At 42.6% G+C, this 21,050-nt stretch overlaps 1 protein-coding gene across 1 annotated transcript in view; it reads left to right on the top strand.

Annotated features, from left to right (window-relative positions):
* LOC137347208 (contactin-associated protein-like 2) overlaps positions 1–21,050 on the top strand; it is a 1,554,138-nt gene that overhangs the window by 173,280 nt on the left and 1,359,808 nt on the right. The gene's annotated exons all lie outside the window — the stretch shown is intronic.

Raw genomic sequence — 21,050 nt, 5'->3', positions numbered from 1 at the left:
TATAGACCTGTGAGCCTTACTTCGGTTGTGGGTAAAATGTTGGAAAAGGTTATAAGAGACAGGATTTATAATCATCTTGAAAAGAATAAGTACATTAGAGATAGTCAGCACGGTTTTGTGACGGGTAGGTCGTGCCTCACAAACCTTATTGAGTTTTTCGAGAAGGTGACCAAACAGGTGGATGAGGGTAAAGCAGTGGATGTGGTGTATATGGATTTCAGTAAGGCGTTTGATAAGGTTCCCCACGGTAGGCTATTGCAGAAAATACGCAAGTATGGGGTTGAAGGTGATTTAGAGCTTTGGATCAGAAATTGGCTAGCTGAAAGAAGACAGAGGGTGGTGGTTGATGGCAAATGTTCATCCTAGAGTTTAGTTACTAGTGGTGTACCGCAAGGATCTGTTTTGGGGCCACTGCTGTTTGTCATTTTTATAAATGACCTGGAGGAGGGTGTAGAAGGGTGGGTTAGTAAATTTGCAGATGACACTAAGGTCGGTGGAGTTGTGGATAGTGCCGAAGGGTGTTGTAGGGTACAGAGGGACATAGATAGGCTGCAGAGCTGGGCTGAGAGATGGCAAATGGAGTTTAATGCGGAAAAGTGTGAGGTGATTCACTTTGGAAGGAGTAACAGGAATGCAGAGTACTGGGCTAATGGGAGGATTCTTGGTACTGTAGATGAACAGAGAGATCTTGGTGTCCAGGTGCATAAATCCCTGAAGGTTGCTAACCAGGTTAATAGGGCTGTTAAGAAGGCATATGGTGTGTTAGCTTTTATTAGTAGGGGGGTCGAGTTTCGGAGCCACGAGGTCATGCTGCAGCTGTACAAAACTCTGGTGAGACCGCACCTGGAGTATTGCGTGCAGTTCTGGTCACCGCATTATAGGAAGGATGTGGAAGCTATGGAAAGGGTGCAGAGGAGATTTACTAGGATGTTGCCTGGTATGGAGGGAAGGTCTTACGAGGAAAGGCTGAGGGACTTGAGGTTGTTTTCGTTGGAGAGAAGGAGGAGGAGAGGTGACTTAATAGAGACATATAAGATAATCAGAGGGTTAGATAGGGTGGATAGTGAGCGTCTTTTTCCTCGGATGGTGATGGCAAACATGAGGGGACATAGCTTCAAGTTGAGGGGTGATAGATATCGGACAGATGTGAGAGGTAGTTTCTTTACTCAGAGAGTAGTAAGGGCGTGGAACGCCCTGCCTGCAGCAGTAGTAGATTCGCCAACTTTAAGGGCATTTAAGTGGACATTGGATAGACACATGGATGAAAATGGAATAGTGTAGGTCAGATGGTTTCACAGGTCGGCGCAACATCGAGGGCCGAAGGGCCTGTACTGCGCTGTAATGTTCTAAAAAAAAAACTTTATCGAACACCTTTTGGAAGTCCATATACACCACATCAACTGCATTGCCCTCATTTAACATCTGTTGCTTCATCCAAAAACTCAAGTTAGGCAAATATAATTTGCCTTTAGCAAATCCATGGTGGCTTTCCTTAATTAATGTACACTTGTACAAGTGACTTAATTTTGTCCTAAGTTATCGGAACCAGAGTAGGCTATTCAGCCTGTCGAGCCTGCTCTGCCATTCAATTAGATCATGGCTGATCTACCTCAATACCACTTTCCCACACTATCCCCATACCCCTTGATATCATTCATATCTGTCGATTTTTGTCTTGAATATGCTCCAATTCCCAATCGATACCATTATATTATCCCCAATCCCATGCTCTAATTTTGTTTGCTAACTTCCTGCGTGGGACCTTTCAAAAGCCTTCTGAAAATCCAAATACACCACATTCACTGGTTCTCCTTTATATATGCTAAAAGTAACATCCTCAAAAAAAGAGGTTTGTCAAACATGATTTCCCTTTCATAAATCCATGTTGACTCTGCCCAATTATATCATTGTTTTCTAAGTGTCTTGTTATAACATTCTTTAATTCTAACATCTTCCCTACTACTGACGTCAAACTAACAGTTCTGTAGTTCCCAGTTTTCTCTCCCCCTTCTTAAATACTGGTGTTAAATTTGCTACTTTCCAATCTGCAGGAACCTTTCCAGAATCTATAGAATTTTGAAAGATAACCACCAATGCATCCATTATCTCTATAGCCACCACCTTTAACACTCTGGGATGTAGCTCATCTGGTCCAGGGGATTTATCAACCTTCAATACAGTTTTTTTTTTGGAGTACTACCTCTTTATTGATACTAATTTATTTCAGTTCCTTATTTTCACAAGGCCCTTGGTTCCCTGGTATTTCTGGGAGATTTTCTTGATCTCCCTCCATGAAGACAGGCATAAAGTAATTGTTCAGTTTCTCTGCCATTTCCCTATTCTGCTGTCTCCGCCTGTAATGGACCCACATTTGTCCTTGCTAATCTTTTCCTTTTCACATACCTAAAGAAGCTTTCACAATCTGCCTTTATGTTCCTCATTAGCTTGCTTTCATATTCTTTCACCTTTATCAGTTTCTTGGTCATTCTTTGCTGGGTTCTCAATTGTTTCCAATGCTCGGGTTTACGACTTATTCTGGCAACCTTATAAGCCACTTCCTTTGATCTAATGGAATCTTTAACTTTTGTTAACCATGGTTGTTCCATCTTTCCTCTTGGGTTTTTGTGTTTTGGAGGAATGTATGTTTGTTGCAGACCGTGTATACTTTAAATACTAGCCATTGCCCGTCTGTTAAATCTTTGTGTATTTTCCCATTCAACCATAGCACACTTGCCCCTCATACCTTCATAGTTTCCTTTGTTCAGATTTAAGACCCTAGTTTCAGAATGAACTATATCATTTTCTCATTACATAATACTAAATATAAAATAGCCCAATCCCCAGTCAGTTCTTCAATGTACTGCTCCAAAAACCCATCTTGTACGCACTCCAGGAATTCATCCTCAACGGCATTAGTGCTGATTAGGTTTACCCAGTCTATTTAAATTGAAGTCACCCATTATTACCCATGTTAGATGCACCTCTAACTTCCTGATTTATACCATGCTCAAAATTACCACTACTGTTTGGTGGCCTTTAAACAACTCCCACCAATGTTTGCTGCCCATTGCTGTTTCTTAGCTCCACCCAAACTGATTCTACATCAACAAGAAATGCTGGAACCACTCAGCAGGTCTGGCAGCATCTGTGAAAAGAGAAGCAGAGTTAACGTTTCGGGTCAGTGACCCTTCTTCGGAACTGACAAGTCACAGGTTATAAGTAGGTGAGGTGGGGGTGGGGCAAGAGATAACAAAGGAGGTCGAGATTGGACCAGGCCACATAGCTGACCAAAAGGTCACGGAGCAAAGGCAAACAATATGTTAATGGTGTGTTGAAAGTCAAAGCATTAGTACAGATTAGGTATTAATACACTGAATATTAAACAGCAGCAAGTGCAAACCTGAAAAAAAACAGTGGGTAAGCAAACTGAACAAACTAAGATGAAATGAAATAAATGCAAAAAAAAAAGATTGTAAAAAATGTAAAAAAGAATGTAAAAAAAAAAAGAAAAAATAACTAAAAATGTAAGTAAAATGGGGGGCTGTCATGCTCTGAAATTATTGAACTCAATGTTCAGTCCGGCAGGCTGTAGTGTGCCTAATCGGTAGATGAGATGCTGTTCCTCGAGCTTGCGTTGATGTTCACTGGAACACTGCAGCAATCCCAGGACAGAGATGTGAGCATGAGAGCAGGGGGGAGTGTTGAAATGGCAAGCAACCGGAAGCTCAGGGTCCTGCTTGCGGACTGAGCGGAGATGCTCCGCAAAGCGGTCACCCAGTCTGCACTTGGTCTCCCCAATGTAGAGGAGACCACACTGAGCAGCGAATACAGTACACTACATTGAAAGAAGTACAAGTAAATCGCTGCTTCACCTGAAAGGAGTGTTTGGGGGCCTGGGATAGTGAGGAGAGAGGAGGTAAATGGACAGGTATTACACCTCTTCACTATGGACGTCCAATCGCTCTACACCTCCATCCCCCACCAGTATGGTTTGAGGGCTCTCCGCTTCTTCCTGGAACAGAGGCCCGACCAGTCCCCATCCACCACCACCCCCCTCTACCTGGCTGAACTTGTTCTCACATTGAACAGCTTCTCCTTCAACTCCACGCACTTCCTTCAAGTAAAAGGTGTCGCTATGGGTACCCGCATGGGTCCTAGTTATGCCTGTCTTTTTGTGGGATATGTCGAGCATTCTTTGTTCCAGTCCTACTCAGGCCCCCTCCCCCAACTCTTTTTCCGGTACATTGATGACAGTATCGGTGCCGTTTCCTGCTCCCGCCCCGAACTGGAAAACTTTATCAACTTTGCTTCCAATTTCCACCCTTCTTTCACCTTTACATGGTCCATCTCTGACACTTCCCTTCCCTTCCTCGACTTCTCTGTCTCCATCTCTGGGGATAGGTTGTCTACTAATATCCATTATAAGCCCACCAACTCCCACAGCTACCTCGACTACACTTCTTCACACCCTACCTCCTGCAAGGACTCCATTCCATTCTCCCAGTTTCTCCGTCTCCGACGCATCTGCTCTGATGATGCTACCTTCCATGACGGTGCTTCTGATATGACCTCCTTATTCTTCAACCGAGGATTTCCCCCCACTGTGGTTGACAGGGCCCTCAACCGTGTCCGGCCCATTCCCCGCACCTCTACCCTCACCCCTTCCCCTCCCTCCCAGAACCGTGACAGGGTTCCCCTTGTCCTCACTTTTCACCCCATCAGCCTCCATATCCAAAGGATCATCCTCCACCATTTCCGCCACCTCCAGCGTGATGCCACTACCAGTCGCATCTTCCCCTCCCTTCCCCTGTCAGCATTCCGAAGGGATCGTTCCCTCCGCAACACCCTGGTCCACTCCTCCATTACCCCCACCACCTCGTCCCCGTCCCATGGCACCTTCCCCTGCAATCGCAGGAGGTGTAATACCTGCCCATTTACCTCCTCTCTCCTCACTATCCCAGGCCCCAAACACTCCTTTCAGGCGAAGCAGTGATTTACTTGTACTTCTTTCAATGTAGTTCGCTGCTCACAGTGTGGTCTCCTCTACATTGGGGAGACCAAGCGCAGACTGGGTGACCGCTTTGCGGAACATCTCCGTTCAGTCCGCAAGCAGGACCCTGAGCTTCCGGTTACTTGCCATTTCAACACTCCCCCCTGCTCTCATGCTCACATCTCTGTCCTGGGATTGCTGCAGCGTTCCAGTGAACATCAACGCAAGCTCGAGGAACAGCATCTCATCTACCAATTAGGCACACTACAGCCTGCCGGACTGAACATTGAGTTCAATAATTTCAGAGCATGACAGCCCCCCATTTTACTTTCATTTTTAGTTATTTTTTCAACATTTTTTTTTATGCATTTATTTCATTTCATCTTAGTTTGTTCAGTTTGCTGACCCACTGTTTTTTTTCAGGTTTGCACTTGCTGCTGTTCAATATTTAGTGTATTAACACCTAATCTGTACTGATGCTTTGACTTTCAACACACCATTAACATATTGTTTGCCTTTGCTCCGTGACATTTTGGTCAGCTATGTGGCCTGGTCCAATCTCGACCTACTTTGTTATCTCTTGCTCCACCCCCACCTCACCTACTTATAACCTGTGACTTTTCTAATATTTGTCAGTTCCGAAGAAGGGTCACTGACCCGAAACATTAACTCTGCTTCTCTTTTCACAGATGCTGCCAGACCTGCTGAGTGGTTCCAGCATTTCTTGTTTTTATTTCAGATTTCCAGCATCCACAGTATTTTGCTTTTATGATTCTACATCAATCCTTTCATCAAAGATCCTCTCACTAAAAAATGTACTGATCTCATCCCTTATTAAAGAGTGCTACCCCACCTCCTTTTCCTTATTCTTCTGAAATGATGAATGTCCTTGAATATCCAGTTCCCAGTCTTGGTCATCCTGTAACAATGTCTCTGCAATGGCAAGTAAAATCATACCAATTTACCTCTATTTGTGCCTTCAAATCATTTACCTTGTTGTGAATGCTGCATGCATTCAGATACTGTGCCCTTAATTTAAAAAAAAAATTATTCTGCATTCCAATCCCATTTGATGCTCGTCTTTGCTTTATCTGTCTTCTAATTTCACTTACTACTTTCTGTTACCAGTTTTGCTTCCCTCCAATCTTCTCTTCCTGCCACACTCAGATTATCAATTCCCTTATTGCTATCTTGCTCTCTTGCCTGCTCCTCTCTCCAAATTATCACATCTTCCCTCACTTGATCCCTCACCCCCACTATTTAGTTTAAAGCCCTCTACCACTCTAGTTCTATGACCTGCCACAACACTGTCCAGGTGAAAACCATCCCAATGGTACAGCTCCCACTTTCCCCAGTACCCCATGTATAGAAACCCATTTTTCCCCACATCAATCTTTCAGCTATGCATTTAACTCTCTAATCTTACATACCCAATTCCAAATTGCTCATAGCTCAGGTAATAATCCAGAAGTTACTACCTTTGAGATTGTTTTATCTAAATTTAGCCCCTAGCTGCTCATACTCCCTATACAGAACCTCTTTCCTAGTCCTATTTATGTTGTTGGCACCCACATGGAACACAACAACTGGATCCTCCCCCTCCCACTGCAAGTTCTACTGCAGCCCTGAGATGTCCTAAACCCTGGCATCAGGCAGGCAACACAGCCTTTTGGACTCACTCTTGGCTTCAGAGAGCAGTGTTTATCACCGTAACTATACTATCTATCACAACATTCCTATTTACTCCCACCACTTGAATGCCTTCCTCTAACATGGTGCTATGGTCAGTTTGCTCATCCACCCTACAGCCCTCACTCTCATCCATGCAAGTAGAAAGAACCTCAAACCTGTTGGACAATTGCAAGAACTGAAACTCCTGCCTTCTCAATCCCCTTACCTGTCTCACTCAGTCACATCTTTCTGTCCCTGACCAAATCAGATGGCCCTATCCTAAGGGGTAGGACTACCTTCTGGAACAAAGCATCCAGATACCTTTTCCTCTCCCTGATGCATCACAGTGTTTAAAGCTCAGCCTCCCACTCATTGACTCAGTCAAAGCTCCTCGAGCTACAGACATGTTTACCATGGATCACACCAGCTCCCACATACTGCAGTTATAACAGCACCTGCCCTGCCATCTTTATTTTTCTTTAAAAATCTATAATTAATAAACCCACTACTAATAAGCTTTAATACAGCTGGTAAACACGAGTACAACTAATAAAACCTTAATAATAAGAATCTTCTGAGACTCAGGTGATTTTATGTTTATTATCCCAGTTAATGTTATACTAAGCCCAATTAAAATTCTTTACTTCGTAAGGGAAAAAGTTCACCAACTTCACTTACTTTCTATGCTGGAAGATCACACATTAATTCCTCCTTCCCCCTCTGCACTGAACATATCCTACTTGAGGCACTTAATTGGCAATTATGTTCAGAGAGGCCTTATGGAGTGCTTGGGTGGAAGTCAAAAAGCTAATATCAACGTATTGCATGAGCCTCTTCCGAGACTGAGGCAAGTTATATTATTTAGCAAAATATATGGTGCAGTATTCTCATCTATATGATGACATTCCCACCTCCACACTCAGCCCACTATTCACTCCAACAAAGTCTCCACTCCATGCAGTTTGCACACCTGACTGCTTTTATCGAGCCTCTGATGAGTCACCAGCTCATTGCAACAGTAATTAACACCAATTGAATCAACTGCTTTCAGCTGATTGACAGGTAGCTGTCTTGCATGATGTAACCACCAGGCAGCTGTCTGTTTAACAAGGCAATTCAACTAACATGAAGTTTCCAAAAGCTTTCCCACCACCGAGGTTAAACTAACTGACCTGTAGTTTCTGGGTTTATCCTTACAGCCCTTTTTTTAAAACAAGATTGGAACATTTTTAATTCTCCAGTTCTCTGATACCACTCCTGTATCTAAGTAGGATTGGGAGATTATGGCCAGTACCTCTGCAATTTCTACCCTTCTCTCAGTAACCTAGGATACATGGCATCCAGGCCTGGTGACTTACCTGCATTGAATACAGCCAGCCTTTCCAATGCCTCCGCTTTATCAATTTTTAGCCCATCCAGTTTCTCAATTACCTGCTTTAGGTAACAAGTTCACATAATGGTTAAACAGTACAATTGTTTAATTGTTTAATTTTTTAATTACAGTTGTTATGTTTGGTGACATTGGCAAAAGCAACATGAAGTATGTGGTGATGTATTTAGTATATTATCAGTTGGAATCTTGTTTTTCATTGTCTGGAAGTTTTCCAGTCATTCCTTGCATTTTAAAAAATATATTTCCAAAATGATACATTATTTGGTTGAACTGTGTTGCAACGTTAATTGTAGGAATTGGAGCATATTTGCTCTTTAGGTCCCCAGTATCTAATTCATCTTTCCCAGGTCAAGTTGTGGATTAAAAATAGAGAATACAGCACCATATAGTTTGCTTAAATAATATAACTTGCCTCAGTCTTGGAAGAGACGCATGCAATACATCGATATTAGCTTTTCTACTTCCGCCCAAGCATTCCATAAGGCTTCTCTGAACATGATTGCTAATTTAGTGTCTCAAGCAGGACGATATTGTACAGCAGGTCCATGCCTCCCAAGAACTAGATTTAAAAAAAAACTCAGGCAATTCACTTTGTGTATGACACTTGCCACCAGCAAAGGTATTTTCAACCCATCACTGTGTGCACAATTTAAATTCAGGTCTCAAAAATGAAGTTACTGATGGCCAGAACCTGCCTTCTCATACTTTGACTTAACTTTATTAAAATGTTGTTGTGATTCAACAGTTTAATTTCTTAGTTTCTGCTTCTGTCCCCTTTTGTAAATAGAAATTTGACTCCAAAGGAAAGCAATAGCAGCAATGTGATTTGTCTGGTGACTAAATATGGTACACACTGCTGCCACCGTGCGTCGGTGGTGGAGGGAGTGAATGGTTTGTGGATGGGGTGCCAATCAAGTGGGCTGCTTTGTCCTGGATGGTGTTGAGCTTCTTGAGTGTTGTTGGAGCTGCACTCATCCAGGCAAGTGGAGAGTATTCCACCACCCTCCTGACTTGTGCCTTGTAGATGATGGTCAGGCTTTGGGAAGTCAGAAGGTGAGTTACTCACTGCAGGATTCCCAGCCTCTGACCTGCTCTTGTTGCCACGGTATTTGTATGGCTACTCCAGTTCAGTTTCTGGTCACTGGTAACTCCCAAGATGTTGATAGTGGGGGATTCAGTGATCGTAATGCCATTGAATGTTAAGGGGAGATGGTTAGATTCTCTCTTGTTGGAGATGATCACTGCCTGGCACTTGTGTGGCGCGAATGTTACTTGCCATTTATCTGCCCAAGCCTGGATATTGTCCAAGTCTTCTTGCATTTCTACACGGACTGCTTCAGTATCTGAGGAATCGCGAATGGTGCTGAACATTGTGCAATCATCAGCAAACAACCCCCCTTCTGACCTTATGATTGAAGGAAGGTCATTGATGACGCAGCTGAAGATGGTTGGGCCAAGGACACTACCCTGAGGAATTCCTGCAGTGATGTCCTGGAGCTCAGATGATTGACCTCCAACAACCACAACCATCTTCCTTTGTGCTAGATATGACTCGAACCAGTAGAGAGTTTTCCCCTGATTCCCATTGACTTCAGTTTTGCTAGGGATCCTAGATGACATATTCAGTCAAATGCTGCTTTGATGTCAAGGGCAGTCACTCTCACCTCACCTCTTGAGTTCAGCTCTTTTGTCCATGTTTGGACCAAGGCTGTAATGAGGTCAGGAGTTGAGTGGTCCTGGCGGAACCCAAACTGAGCGTCACTGAGCAGGTTATTGCTAAGCAAGTGCCGCTTGATAGTACTGTCAACGACACCTTCCATCACTTTATTAATGATTGAGAGTAGACCGATGGGCCGGTAATTGGCCGGGTTGGACTTGTCCTGCTTTTCGTGTACAGGACATACCTAGATAAATGCCAGTGTTGTAGCTGTACTGGAACAGCTTGGCTAGGGGCACAGCACAGGTCTTCAGTACCATTTCCGGAATGTTGTCAGGGTCCATTGCCTTTGCAGTATCCAGTGCCTTCAGTCATTTCTTGATATCACACGGAGTGAATCGAATTGGCCAAAGACCTGGGGACTTCAGGAGGAGGCCGAGATGGATCTTCCACTTGGCACTTCTGGCTGAAGATTATTGCAAATGCTTTAGCCTTATCTTTTGCACTGATGTATTGGGCTCCCCCATTATTGAGGATGGGGATATTTATGGAACCACCTCCTCCAGTTACCATTCATGACAGGATGTGGCAGGACTGCGGAGCTTAGATCTAATCTGTTGGTTTTGGGATTGCTTGGCTCTGTCTATATTGCTTGGCTCTGTCTATCACATGCTGCTTACCCTGTTTAGTATGCAAGTGGGGGTGGCAGTGATGTAGTGGTAATGTCACTGAACTAGTAACTAGGCTATTGCTCTGGGACGTGGGTTCAAATCCCACCATAATAGATGGTCAAATTTGAATTCAATTAATCTGGGAATTAAAAGGTTCGTCTAATGGTGATCATGAAACATAGAAAATAGAAGTAGGCCATTTGGCCCTTTGGGCCCACTCCACCATTCAAAAAAGATCATGGCTGATCATCTAATTTAGTACCCTGTTTCCCTTGATCCCTTTGGCATTAAAAAATATATCTATCTCCTTCTTGAATATATTTAATGATTTGGCCTCCACTGCCTTTTGCGGTAGAGAATTCTACAGGTTCACCACCCTCTGAGTGAAGAAATTTCTCCTCGTCTTGGTTCTAAATGGCATATCCCATATCCTGAGACTGTGACCCCTGATTCTGGACTCTCCAGCCATTGGGAACATCCTCCCTGGGTCTAGTCCTGTTAGAATTTTATAGATTTCTATGAGATACCCTCTCATTCTTCTAAACTCTAGTGAATATAGGCCTAGTCAACCCAATATCTCCTCATATGTCAATCCTGGCATCCCAGGAATCAGCCTAGTAAATCTTCTTTGCACTCCCTCCATGGCAAGAACATCCTTCCTCAGATAAGGAGACCAAAACTGCACACAATACTCCAGATGTGGTCTCACCCTGTATAACTGCAGTATGACATCCTTGCTCCTGTACTCAAATCCTCTTGCAATGAAAGCCAACATACCAGTCGCCTTCCTAATTGCTTGCTGCACTGAATGCTTGCTTTTAGCGACTGGTGTACAAGGACACCCAGGTCTCGTTCCACCTCTCCCTTTCCCAATCTATCACCATTCAGATAATAATCTGCCTTTCTGTTTTTACAACCAAAGTGGATAACCTCACATTTATCCACGTTATACTGCATCTACCATGCATTTTCCCACTCACGCAACTTGTCCAAATCACATTGGAGCCTCTTTGCATCCTCCTCACAGCTCACATTCCTCCCCAGCTTAGTGAAACCATTGTTGATTTTTGTAAAAATCCATTTGGTTCACTCATGTCCTTTAGGGAAGGAAGAAATCTGACTCCAGACCCACAGAAATGTGGTTGACTCTTAAAATGCTTTCTGAAATGGCCTGGCAAGCCAAGTTCAAGGAAAATTAGGGATGAACAATAAATGTTGGCCTAGCTAGCGATGCCCACATCCCACAATGAATTAAAAAAAAAGTAGTCCTAGGTTATAGCTTCACCAGGTTGATACCTCATTTTGAGGTATGCCTGGTGCTGCTCCTGGCATACCCTCCTGCACTCTTCATTGAACCAGGGTTGGGCCCGGCTTGATGGTAACGGTACAGTGAGCGATAGGCCGGGCCATGAGGTTACAGATTGTGGTTGAGTACAATTCTGCTACTGTCCCATGGATGCCCAGCTTTGCATTGCTAGATCTGTTTGAAATCTATCCCATTTAGCACAGTGGTAATGCGACACAACACAATGGAGGGCATCTTCAACGTGAAGGCAGGACTTCGTTTCTACAAGGACTGTGCGGTGGTAAATCCTACCAATAATGTCATGGACAGATGCATCTGCAGCATGCAGATTGGTGAGGATGAGTTCAAGTATATTTTTCCCTCAACACCTGTCACAGACCCAGTCTAGCAGCTATGTCCTTTAGGACTCAGCCAGCAGTGGTGTTACTGAGCCCCTCTTGGTGTGGACACTGAAGTCCCCCACCCAGAGGACATTGTGCACCCTTGGTGCTTCCTCCAAGTGGTGTCCAACATGGAGGAGTACTGGTTCATAAGCTGAGGGTGTGGGGTAGGTGTAATCAGCAGGAGGTTTCCTTGCCCATGTTTGACCTGATGGGGTCTGGAGTAATTGTTGAGGACTCCCAGGGCAACTCCATCCTGCCTGTATACCATTGTGCCACTACCTCTGCTGGGTCTGTCTTGCCAGTGGGCCAGGGCATACCTGGCACTGGTGATGGCAATGACATTGTCTGTAATGTATGATTGCACAAGTATGACTATGTCAGGCTGTTGCTTGACTAGTCTGTGGGACAGCACTTCCAACTTTGGCACAAGCCCCCATATGTTAGCAAAGAGGACGTTGCAGGGTCGACAGGGCTGGCTTTGCCATTGTTGTTTCCAGTGCCTAGGTCAATGCTGGGTGGTCTATCTGGTTTCATTCCTTATTGACTTTGTAGTGGTTAGATACAACTGAGTGGCTTGCTAGGCCATTTCAGAGGGCATTGAAGAGTCAACCACATTGTTGTGGGTCTGGAGTCACATGTAGGCCAGACCAAGTAAGGTAGATTTAGGTAGGACATTTGTGAACCAGATTGGTTTTTTTTACAACAATCGGCATCATTGGACTAGCTTTTTAATTCCAGTTTTATATTAATTGAATTCAAACTCCACCTTCTGCCATGGTGGGATTCAAACTCATGTCCCCAGAGCAATACCCTTGGTCACTAGATTACTAGTCCAGTGACAATACCACTACACCACCACCTCCCCGACATAGAGAAAAGGATGGGTTTCTTTGTTAGGCCTTTATGAGACCAGCCCTTGATAGGCTTTTACTCTGTAATATTTGCAAACTGATGAAAGCAAGGAACAGAATCTGAGAATGTAGGAGACATTTGCGAGGTCAGCCCGCATCTGTGGCGAAAATGAACAATTTAACATTTCAGATTTGGATCCTTTGTCAGAACTGATGGAAGTTCTGCTGAACAATCCATGCCTGAAACATTAACTTGTCTCTTTTCTCCACAAATGCTGCCTGATCTACTGAGTGTCTTCTGTATTTTCTCCATCAGGTTTCCACCATCTACTTTTTTTTTTGTTTTAATTAAAGAAAGATTTTGTTTGAGTTGATAAGATCCATAAGTACTTTTTTGTAGCTGTCCCTGAAAGCAAGCGGGAGGATATGTTAAATCTGTAGCCTGTTGTAAGCTAAGAACAATCTTTAACACCTGAGGGCATATTTAAGAATATTATTTTTAAAAAATCTTTTGACTGGGGACAAATTAACAATTAATTTTCCCTCCTCACTTGGGCGAGGTTGAAAGTTAATCCTGAACCATTAAATATCCATCTTATTGTGTTATAGAATTATTCCCGTTAACATGATGGGGAAACACCGAACTCTGCTCTTCAATTTGTTTGTTCTCAGGTTAAATTTGGAAATATTCTGTCCTTTTGTAAAATTTCCAATTGGAGAGTTTGCCAGCTTTTTCCTTTAAAATACTGCTTAATACCTACCTCTTTAACCAAGCATTTAGTCACCTGTCCTAATGTCTCCTTTGGCTTGGTGTCAATTTTTGCCTGATTACGCTCCTCTTAAGTGTCTTGGGATGTTTTACTATGTTAAAGATGCTATATAAATACAAGTTCTCATTGTTGTTGTAGGACTGGCCCACTAACTACAAGGGCTCTTCTGGGACCTCATTGCCTGTCTGATTAATGCAATCGTTCATTTCAGAGAACGTTATTTGCGCTGGGTAGATTTATTGGGGAACAGCATCTGGCAGCGAGGTTCATTAGTTTACTGAACCAAAACCTAAACCAGTTATCAGAAGATTTGCATTTCGCTAGAAAATAACTGCTAAATCAATAAACAATCGAAGTTTCATTTAAATCTGGTATCTTGTTCCTGCCCAGAACAAATGATAAACTGTGTAAAAGTCTATTACATGTCCTAATCTAATTTGTCTTTTGTAATGATTTGCCATTCTACATACTTCAGTGAATAAAAAATAAGTAGCTGTCTTTTCAAAGGATTATTAGTTAGAATGAGGCTTAGCTTGTGAAACATGGTATGACATGTGGTATTGGCACAGCTTGAAGAGATCAATTTAGTTTTTACAATGTTTGTGTGTTCAAAGAATTAAAGTGCTCCCATATCCGTGTTAGATCCTATATTGTGAAGGCAAGTTGGCCAGTAAACAGGTTTTGGTCAGAAAATAAAAAAGCACAGCAATCTGCAGAGATATGAGAAAATGAGAGAGACAGGCAGAGTAAATTCTGTTGTTTGAATGGGTTGAAGTAATTTTTAAAGGTTGGCTATCACATGGTGCATGAAACACAAGTGACTGCACATGAAACAGATGTGCATTGCAAATGGCATATAGACAAGTATTACCAACCTAGCAACTGTCCGTAGGTGAGACCCATCAAATTTAGAGCTTAATGATTTACTAACCTCGCTAATCTTTACTAACCAAGCTATAGCCCATTCTATATCATTAATAATTTTTGAACTTCCATAAATATTTATATGTTTCTATACATTCCATAGTTATGCATAAAAATTGTCATATAAGACACCATGAAAAACTTTTTATGGGTGTACAGCTATTAAATGGAAAAGCTTGGATTAATGCATGATTGTGTTAAGCATAGTTAGATTCACTTGATTGACTAGGAAATATTATCCCCACAAGTCGTTGAATAGGAAACAATTTGCTGCTTCATTAGAAGTTCCTGCAATAAAATCTACAGGTAGGCACAGTAAGGACATTACTCACATTTGGAGCAATTAACAAAATTTTTTCACTCTGAACTAAACTTATTTAATTGCACGTTTTTAAAAACACTTTTTGAACATTCTCAAAGTGAGGACATCGATGCTGGGCAATGAAGCCATTTCATATTTAATGAATGCAGCATTTTCTTGTGCATTGTGAGGTCAGAGCTGACCAAAACATTGCCCAATGTTAGCTTAGGAATGTAGATGCTGCACAATCTGGTTTAACTTTGATCATTTACTGTCAGTCAAGAGAGGACATTTTCTGTCTGTCAGTTCAAATTGGATTTCACTTAAAGATCGAAGAACAATAACCACTACCCAGTTACCTTATTGGTTAGATTATGTGCTCAGGTCTGGAGAGGGATGGAACCCACGACCCATGATTCAAAAGGAAAGAGTACTACCCCTGAGCCAAGACTGATGCTTAAAAAGCAAAGTTTAAGAATTGGACACCAGACATTTTTTTAAAGTTCGGAATTGTTCTTTTATGGTCCGTTTGTCATAAGGACCAGCTATAACCAAGTACAGCAGACTGACAGAGCACTTTTGTGCATTATCGCTGCAGGAGTTCCTCAGGGTAGTATCCGAGGGTAGTATCCTGTCTTCAGCTGCTTCATCAATGATATTGCCTCCATCATAATGTCAGAAGTGGGGATGTTTACTGATGATTGTGCAATGTTCAGCACCATTCATGTTTCCTCAGATACTGAAACAATCTGTGCCCGCATGCAGTAAATTTCCCTTCAAGCCACACACCATCCTGACTTGGAACTATACCATCATTCATTCACTACCGCTGGGTCAAAAACCCGGAACTCCCTTTCTAATAGCACTGTGGGTGTACTTACACCACATGGACTGTAGCGGTTCAGGAAGGTGGCTCACCACCATCTCAATGGCAATTAGGAATGGGCAACAAAAGCTGACCTTGCCAACTATGCTCCAATCCCATAAAAGAATAAAAAAATTTAAAAGCACGCACTGTGCACTCCTTCATCCTCCATCATGTAAAACATTGCAATGGTGTTTTTGGCGCATTTTTCATAAGAATATAAGAAATAGAAGCAGGAGTAGACCATGTGGCCCCTCAAGTCTCCTCCACCTATCATGGCTGATCTGCCTCAACTCCACTTCCCACCCGCTCCCCATATTCCTTGATGCCCTAAGAGATCAAAATATATCTATCCCAGCCTCGAATATATTCAACCATCCACAATCCTCTGGGTAGAGAATTCCAAAGATTCACAACCCTCTCTGTCCTAAATAATCAACGTCTTATCCTGAAGCTGTGCACCTCTCTCCCAGATTCCATAGCCTGGGATCTCAGTATCTACCCTGTCAAGTCCCTTCAGAATCTTGTATGTTTCAATGAGATCACATCTCATTCTTCTAAACTCTAGACAGTATAGACCCAATTTACTCAGCCTCTCATACGACAACCCTCTCATACCAGCAACCAATCTAATGAACTGCAGTACTGCCTCCAAGGCAAGTTTATCCTTAAAAATGGAAACCAAAACTGCACACATTACTCCAGATGTGGTGTCTCCAAAGCCCCATACAATTGTTGCAAGACTTTGTTGTTCTTGTACTCCAGACCCCTTGTAATAAAGGCCAACATGCCATTTGCCTTCCTAATTGCTTGCTGTACCTGCATACTAACATTTCATGTTCCTTTTTTTATTTGTGCATGGGATGTGAGCATCACTGGCAAGACCAGCATTTGTTGCCTATCCTAATTGCCATTGGGAAGTGGTGGTTAGCTGCCTTCTTAAATTGTTGCGGCCCATGTAGTGTACGTACACCCACAGTGCTGTTAGGAATGAATTTTCAGGATTTTGACTTGGCAACAATAGAGGAACAATGATATAGTTTCTAGTCAGGCTGGTGTGTTACTTGGAGGGGAACTTGCAGGTGGTGGTGTTTCCATGTCTCTGTTGCCCATGTTCTTCTAAGTGGTAGAGCTCGCAGTTTTTGAAGGTACTGTCGAAGGAGGCTTGGCAAGTTGCAGCAATGCATTTGTACATGGTACATACTGCCGCCACTGGTGGAAGCAGTAAATGTTTAAGGTGGTGAATAGAACATTGATCAAGCAGGATTCTTTGTCTTGGATGGTGTTGAGATTCTTGAGTGTTGTGGGAGCTACACTCATCCAGGCAAGTGGAGAGTATTCCATCATACTCCTGACTTGTACCTTGCAAATGGTGGACAGGCTTTGCGGAGTCAGGAGGTGAGTTATCAGCCACTGAGCTACTGTTTTAGCTTCTGTATTTATGTGGCTTGTGCAGTTAAGTTTCTGGTCAATGGTAACCCCAAGAATTGTTGATAGTGGGTTACTCAGCAATGGTATGGTGATGCCATTGAATGTCAATTGGAGATGGTTAGATTCTCTCTTGTTGGAGATGGTCATTGCCTGGCACTTGTGTGGCATGAATGTTTCTTACCACTTATCAGCCCAAGCCTGAATGTTGTTCAGGTCTTGCTGCATGTGGGATTAGTATAAATGGGTGGTTGATGGTCGGCACAGACTCGGTGGGCCGAAGGGCCTGTTTCAGTGCTGTATCTCCAAACTAAACTAAACATCTACCGGCTCCCCTATATCTATCCTCCCAGTTACATTCTCAAAAAAGTCTAATAACTTTTTCAAACACAGTTTCCCTATTGTAAAATCATGTTGACTCTGTCTGATCATACTATGATCTTCCAAGTGCATTGTTAAGACTTCTTTCATAATTGATTCCAGCATTTTCCAAATAACTGACGTCAAAAAGATGATGGCCTGTAGTTCCCTGTTTTCTCTCTTCCTCCTTTCTTGATGAGCAGTGTTACATTTGCTGACGTCCAATTTACTATATCTATGGAATTTTGGAAAATCATATCCAGTGCATCCACTATCTCTGCAGTTACCTCTTCTAGAAACCTAGGATGTAAGCCATGAGGTCCTGGGGATTTGTCAGCTTTTAGGCCCTTAAGTTTCTCCAATAATTTTCTCTGCAGATATTACTTTAAGTTCCTCACTCTTTTTAGCCCCTTGATTACCTCTATTTCTGGTATATAATTTGCGTCTTCTACTGTGAAGGCAGACACAAAATATGAGTTCAACATCTCTGCCTCTTCCTCATTCCCCACGATAATATCTCCTGTCTCTGTTTCTAAGAGACCAAAGTTCACTTTAACTACTCTTCTTTTTATGTACTTGTAAAAGCTCTTTCAGTCTGTTTTTATATTCTTGGCTCGTTACCTCTCAGATTCTATCTTTTCCCTTTTTCACAATTTTTTGATGGCCCTTTGCTGGTTTTGAAAACTCTCCCAATTCCCAGGGGCATTACTAATCTTTGCAATATATCTTCTTTCAATCCACTACTATCCTTAACTCCCTAGTAAACCATGGATCTTTCTCACTGAGTTTTTGTTTTTTTAAATGGAACGTATTTTTGTTGGACATTTTGAATCATTTCTTTCAATTGGATGGGAGGCAATGTCTGGAGGAGGTGAATATTGTAAATCATGATGATCGGGGTTGGATGTGGGAAAGTGATGGTTGAGATAACTTTTGGGTAAGTGATGGTATGGGTGGGCAGTTCAAAATCAAAATGTCCCTTTGCTTTTAATCAAAACATTATGAGGTGTACGGTATAATAGTGCCTAAAATTAACCTGAATTCATAATTTTTTATGTAAAAGTTGTTTTTTTTCTCTGGGGGTGCAAACCACTCCTCCTTCTCCAGAAATGCAACGTCAACTTTGTGCATTCAACATTTGGATTATCCCTTCAGCTTGTTGAAGTACAATGTTTCCTCCACCTTCCATACAAGTGAAAAAGTTATGCCCATGTACCTATTTGTTCTCACAGGTCAGAGCAGTGCATAAAGTATCAGGGTTTTTTGAAGCACTTGGTCAGTCTTTTCTGGTTTCCTGGCACGTATGGTTCAACTCTATCTGCCCAAGGATTTGGACTGCAGCAGTACCAAAGTGGCCACTAGTATGTAAGCTCAAAGTCCCATGTTTATGTTAAAAGTGGATGCAGCTTTCTGTACAGATCCAAAAAGCCAATTCAGAATACCAGTAACATTGGCCCCGATATTTACAGGGGGACAGAAGGGTGTGGGTGAGACTGAAAAAGGTTGAAGACCCTAGCAAGGCCGGGGATGCAGAGGTGCTGCCCAACTTAATGGCAGGACCTCATTAACACCTTTTAACTCTGTTTCCCACCTGGCAATAGGCCAAATGGATAGACTGGCCAGCTGGCAGGAGGGAAAACCAGCAGCACATCAGTCTTGAGCACAGTCCCAAGCAATCGGGGTGGTAGTGGTGGGGGGTGCTTTGAAGGCCCACGATCAGGAAGTGAGGGAAAGGCCTAGGATTGGGAGGGTTGGGAAAAGGTTGACAATCGAAGCTGGAGGTGGTGAGGTGGGGAGTCTGTTGATCGGGGCTCAGGGAAGCTGAACACTTCCTTGAGGGGCCAGAGGGAGAAGTTCTGTTAGATTGACCCCTGGATCTCTGTTGCTGGCCTCTTCTGTCTTTTCAGTAGTTCCTCCGGCAAACTTCATGGGATGGATTTGTTGCAGTTATATCTGGTTTCACCCTATTATGCTGCCTGACAGAACAGAAAGAAAAAGGCAAAAGCTTAGCAACTGAAGTGATTGATTAAGAGATGTTTGTTTGTTACAATCCATTGCCCTAAATAATTTGCTTATTTTAATAAGTCAAAAATATTAAATTATCTAATCCAGCACATTGATTTACCTACTGCAAATTGCATTTTTCTCTTAAATTAACAATACATGACTTTAATGCCTTATAGGTTTTTATTTAGCTGTTATTCTGACATTGATTTGACATTTGTATCAATTTTTTTGAGGTGGTTGAAACTGTCACGATAAGCATCTCACAAGATATTATTGATGTGGAAGTCTATCCTCGGTGTTGTAGAATAAACAGATAACTGATTTAAATCTCATTATTGATTGAGAAAAGATGAGATGGTGAAAAAAGAAGCCTCCAGCTCAGGTCTTGTTACACTATATCATAGAATGCTTACAGCACAGAAGGAGACCATTCAACCTGTAGTGTCTGTGCTGGCTCTGCAAAAGCAGTTCAAGTAATCCTACTCCCCTGCTCTTGCCCCATAGCCTGCAATTTTTTTTCTCTTCAGGTGCTTATCCAATTTCCTTTTGAAAGCTTGTATCTGCCTCCATGTACACATTCTCAGGTCATGCATTTCAGATCCTAACCACTCACTGCGTAATAAATAGTTTTTCCTCATGTTGCCGTTGGTTCTTTTGCCAATCACCTTAAATTGATGTCCTCTGGTTCTCGACCCTTCTACCAATGAGAACAGTTTCTTTCCATCTACTCTGTCTAGATCCCTCATGATTTTGCAAACCTTTATCAAATCTCCTTTCAACCTTCTCTTCTCTAAGTAGGACAATCCCAGCTTCTCCAATCTATCCACATAACTGAAGTCTCTCATCTCTGGAACCATTGTCTTGAATCTTTACTGCACCCCCTCCAATGCTTCCATATCCTTCCTAAAGTGTGGTGTCCAGAATTGGACACAATACTCCAGTTGAGGTTTAATCAGAGTTTTATAAAGGTTCACCATAACTTCCTTGCTTTTGTACTCTGTGCCTCTATTTACAAAGCCCAAGATCTTATATGCCTTTTTAACTACTTTCTCAAGGGTGGCACAGTGGTTAGCACTGCAGCCTCACAACTCCAGCGACCTGGGTTTGATTCTGGGTACTGCCTGTGCGGAGTTTGCAAGTTCTCCCTATGACCGCGTGGGTTTCCTCTGGGTGCTCCCGTTTCCTCCCACATGCCAAAGACTTGTGGGTTGGTAGGTAAATTGGCCATTGTAAAAATTGCCCCAGTGTAGGTAGGAGAATTGAGAGAAGATGGGGATGTGAGAGGGAAAATGGGATTAATGTAGGGTTGGTAGAAATGGGTGGTTTATGGCCAGTGTGGACTCGTTGGCCCAAAGGGCCTATTTTGGTGCACAATGACTCTAACCTGCCCTGCCACCTTAAATGATTTGTGCACATATACCCGCTCTCTGTTCCTGCACCCTATTTAGGATTGTGCCATTTATTTTATGTTGC

Source organism: Heterodontus francisci, chromosome 2, assembly GCF_036365525.1.
Source record: "Heterodontus francisci isolate sHetFra1 chromosome 2, sHetFra1.hap1, whole genome shotgun sequence".
NCBI lineage: Eukaryota > Metazoa > Chordata > Chondrichthyes > Heterodontiformes > Heterodontidae > Heterodontus > Heterodontus francisci.
Note: the sequence above shows the minus strand (reverse complement) of the source record. Positions and strands in the feature narration are given on the sequence as shown.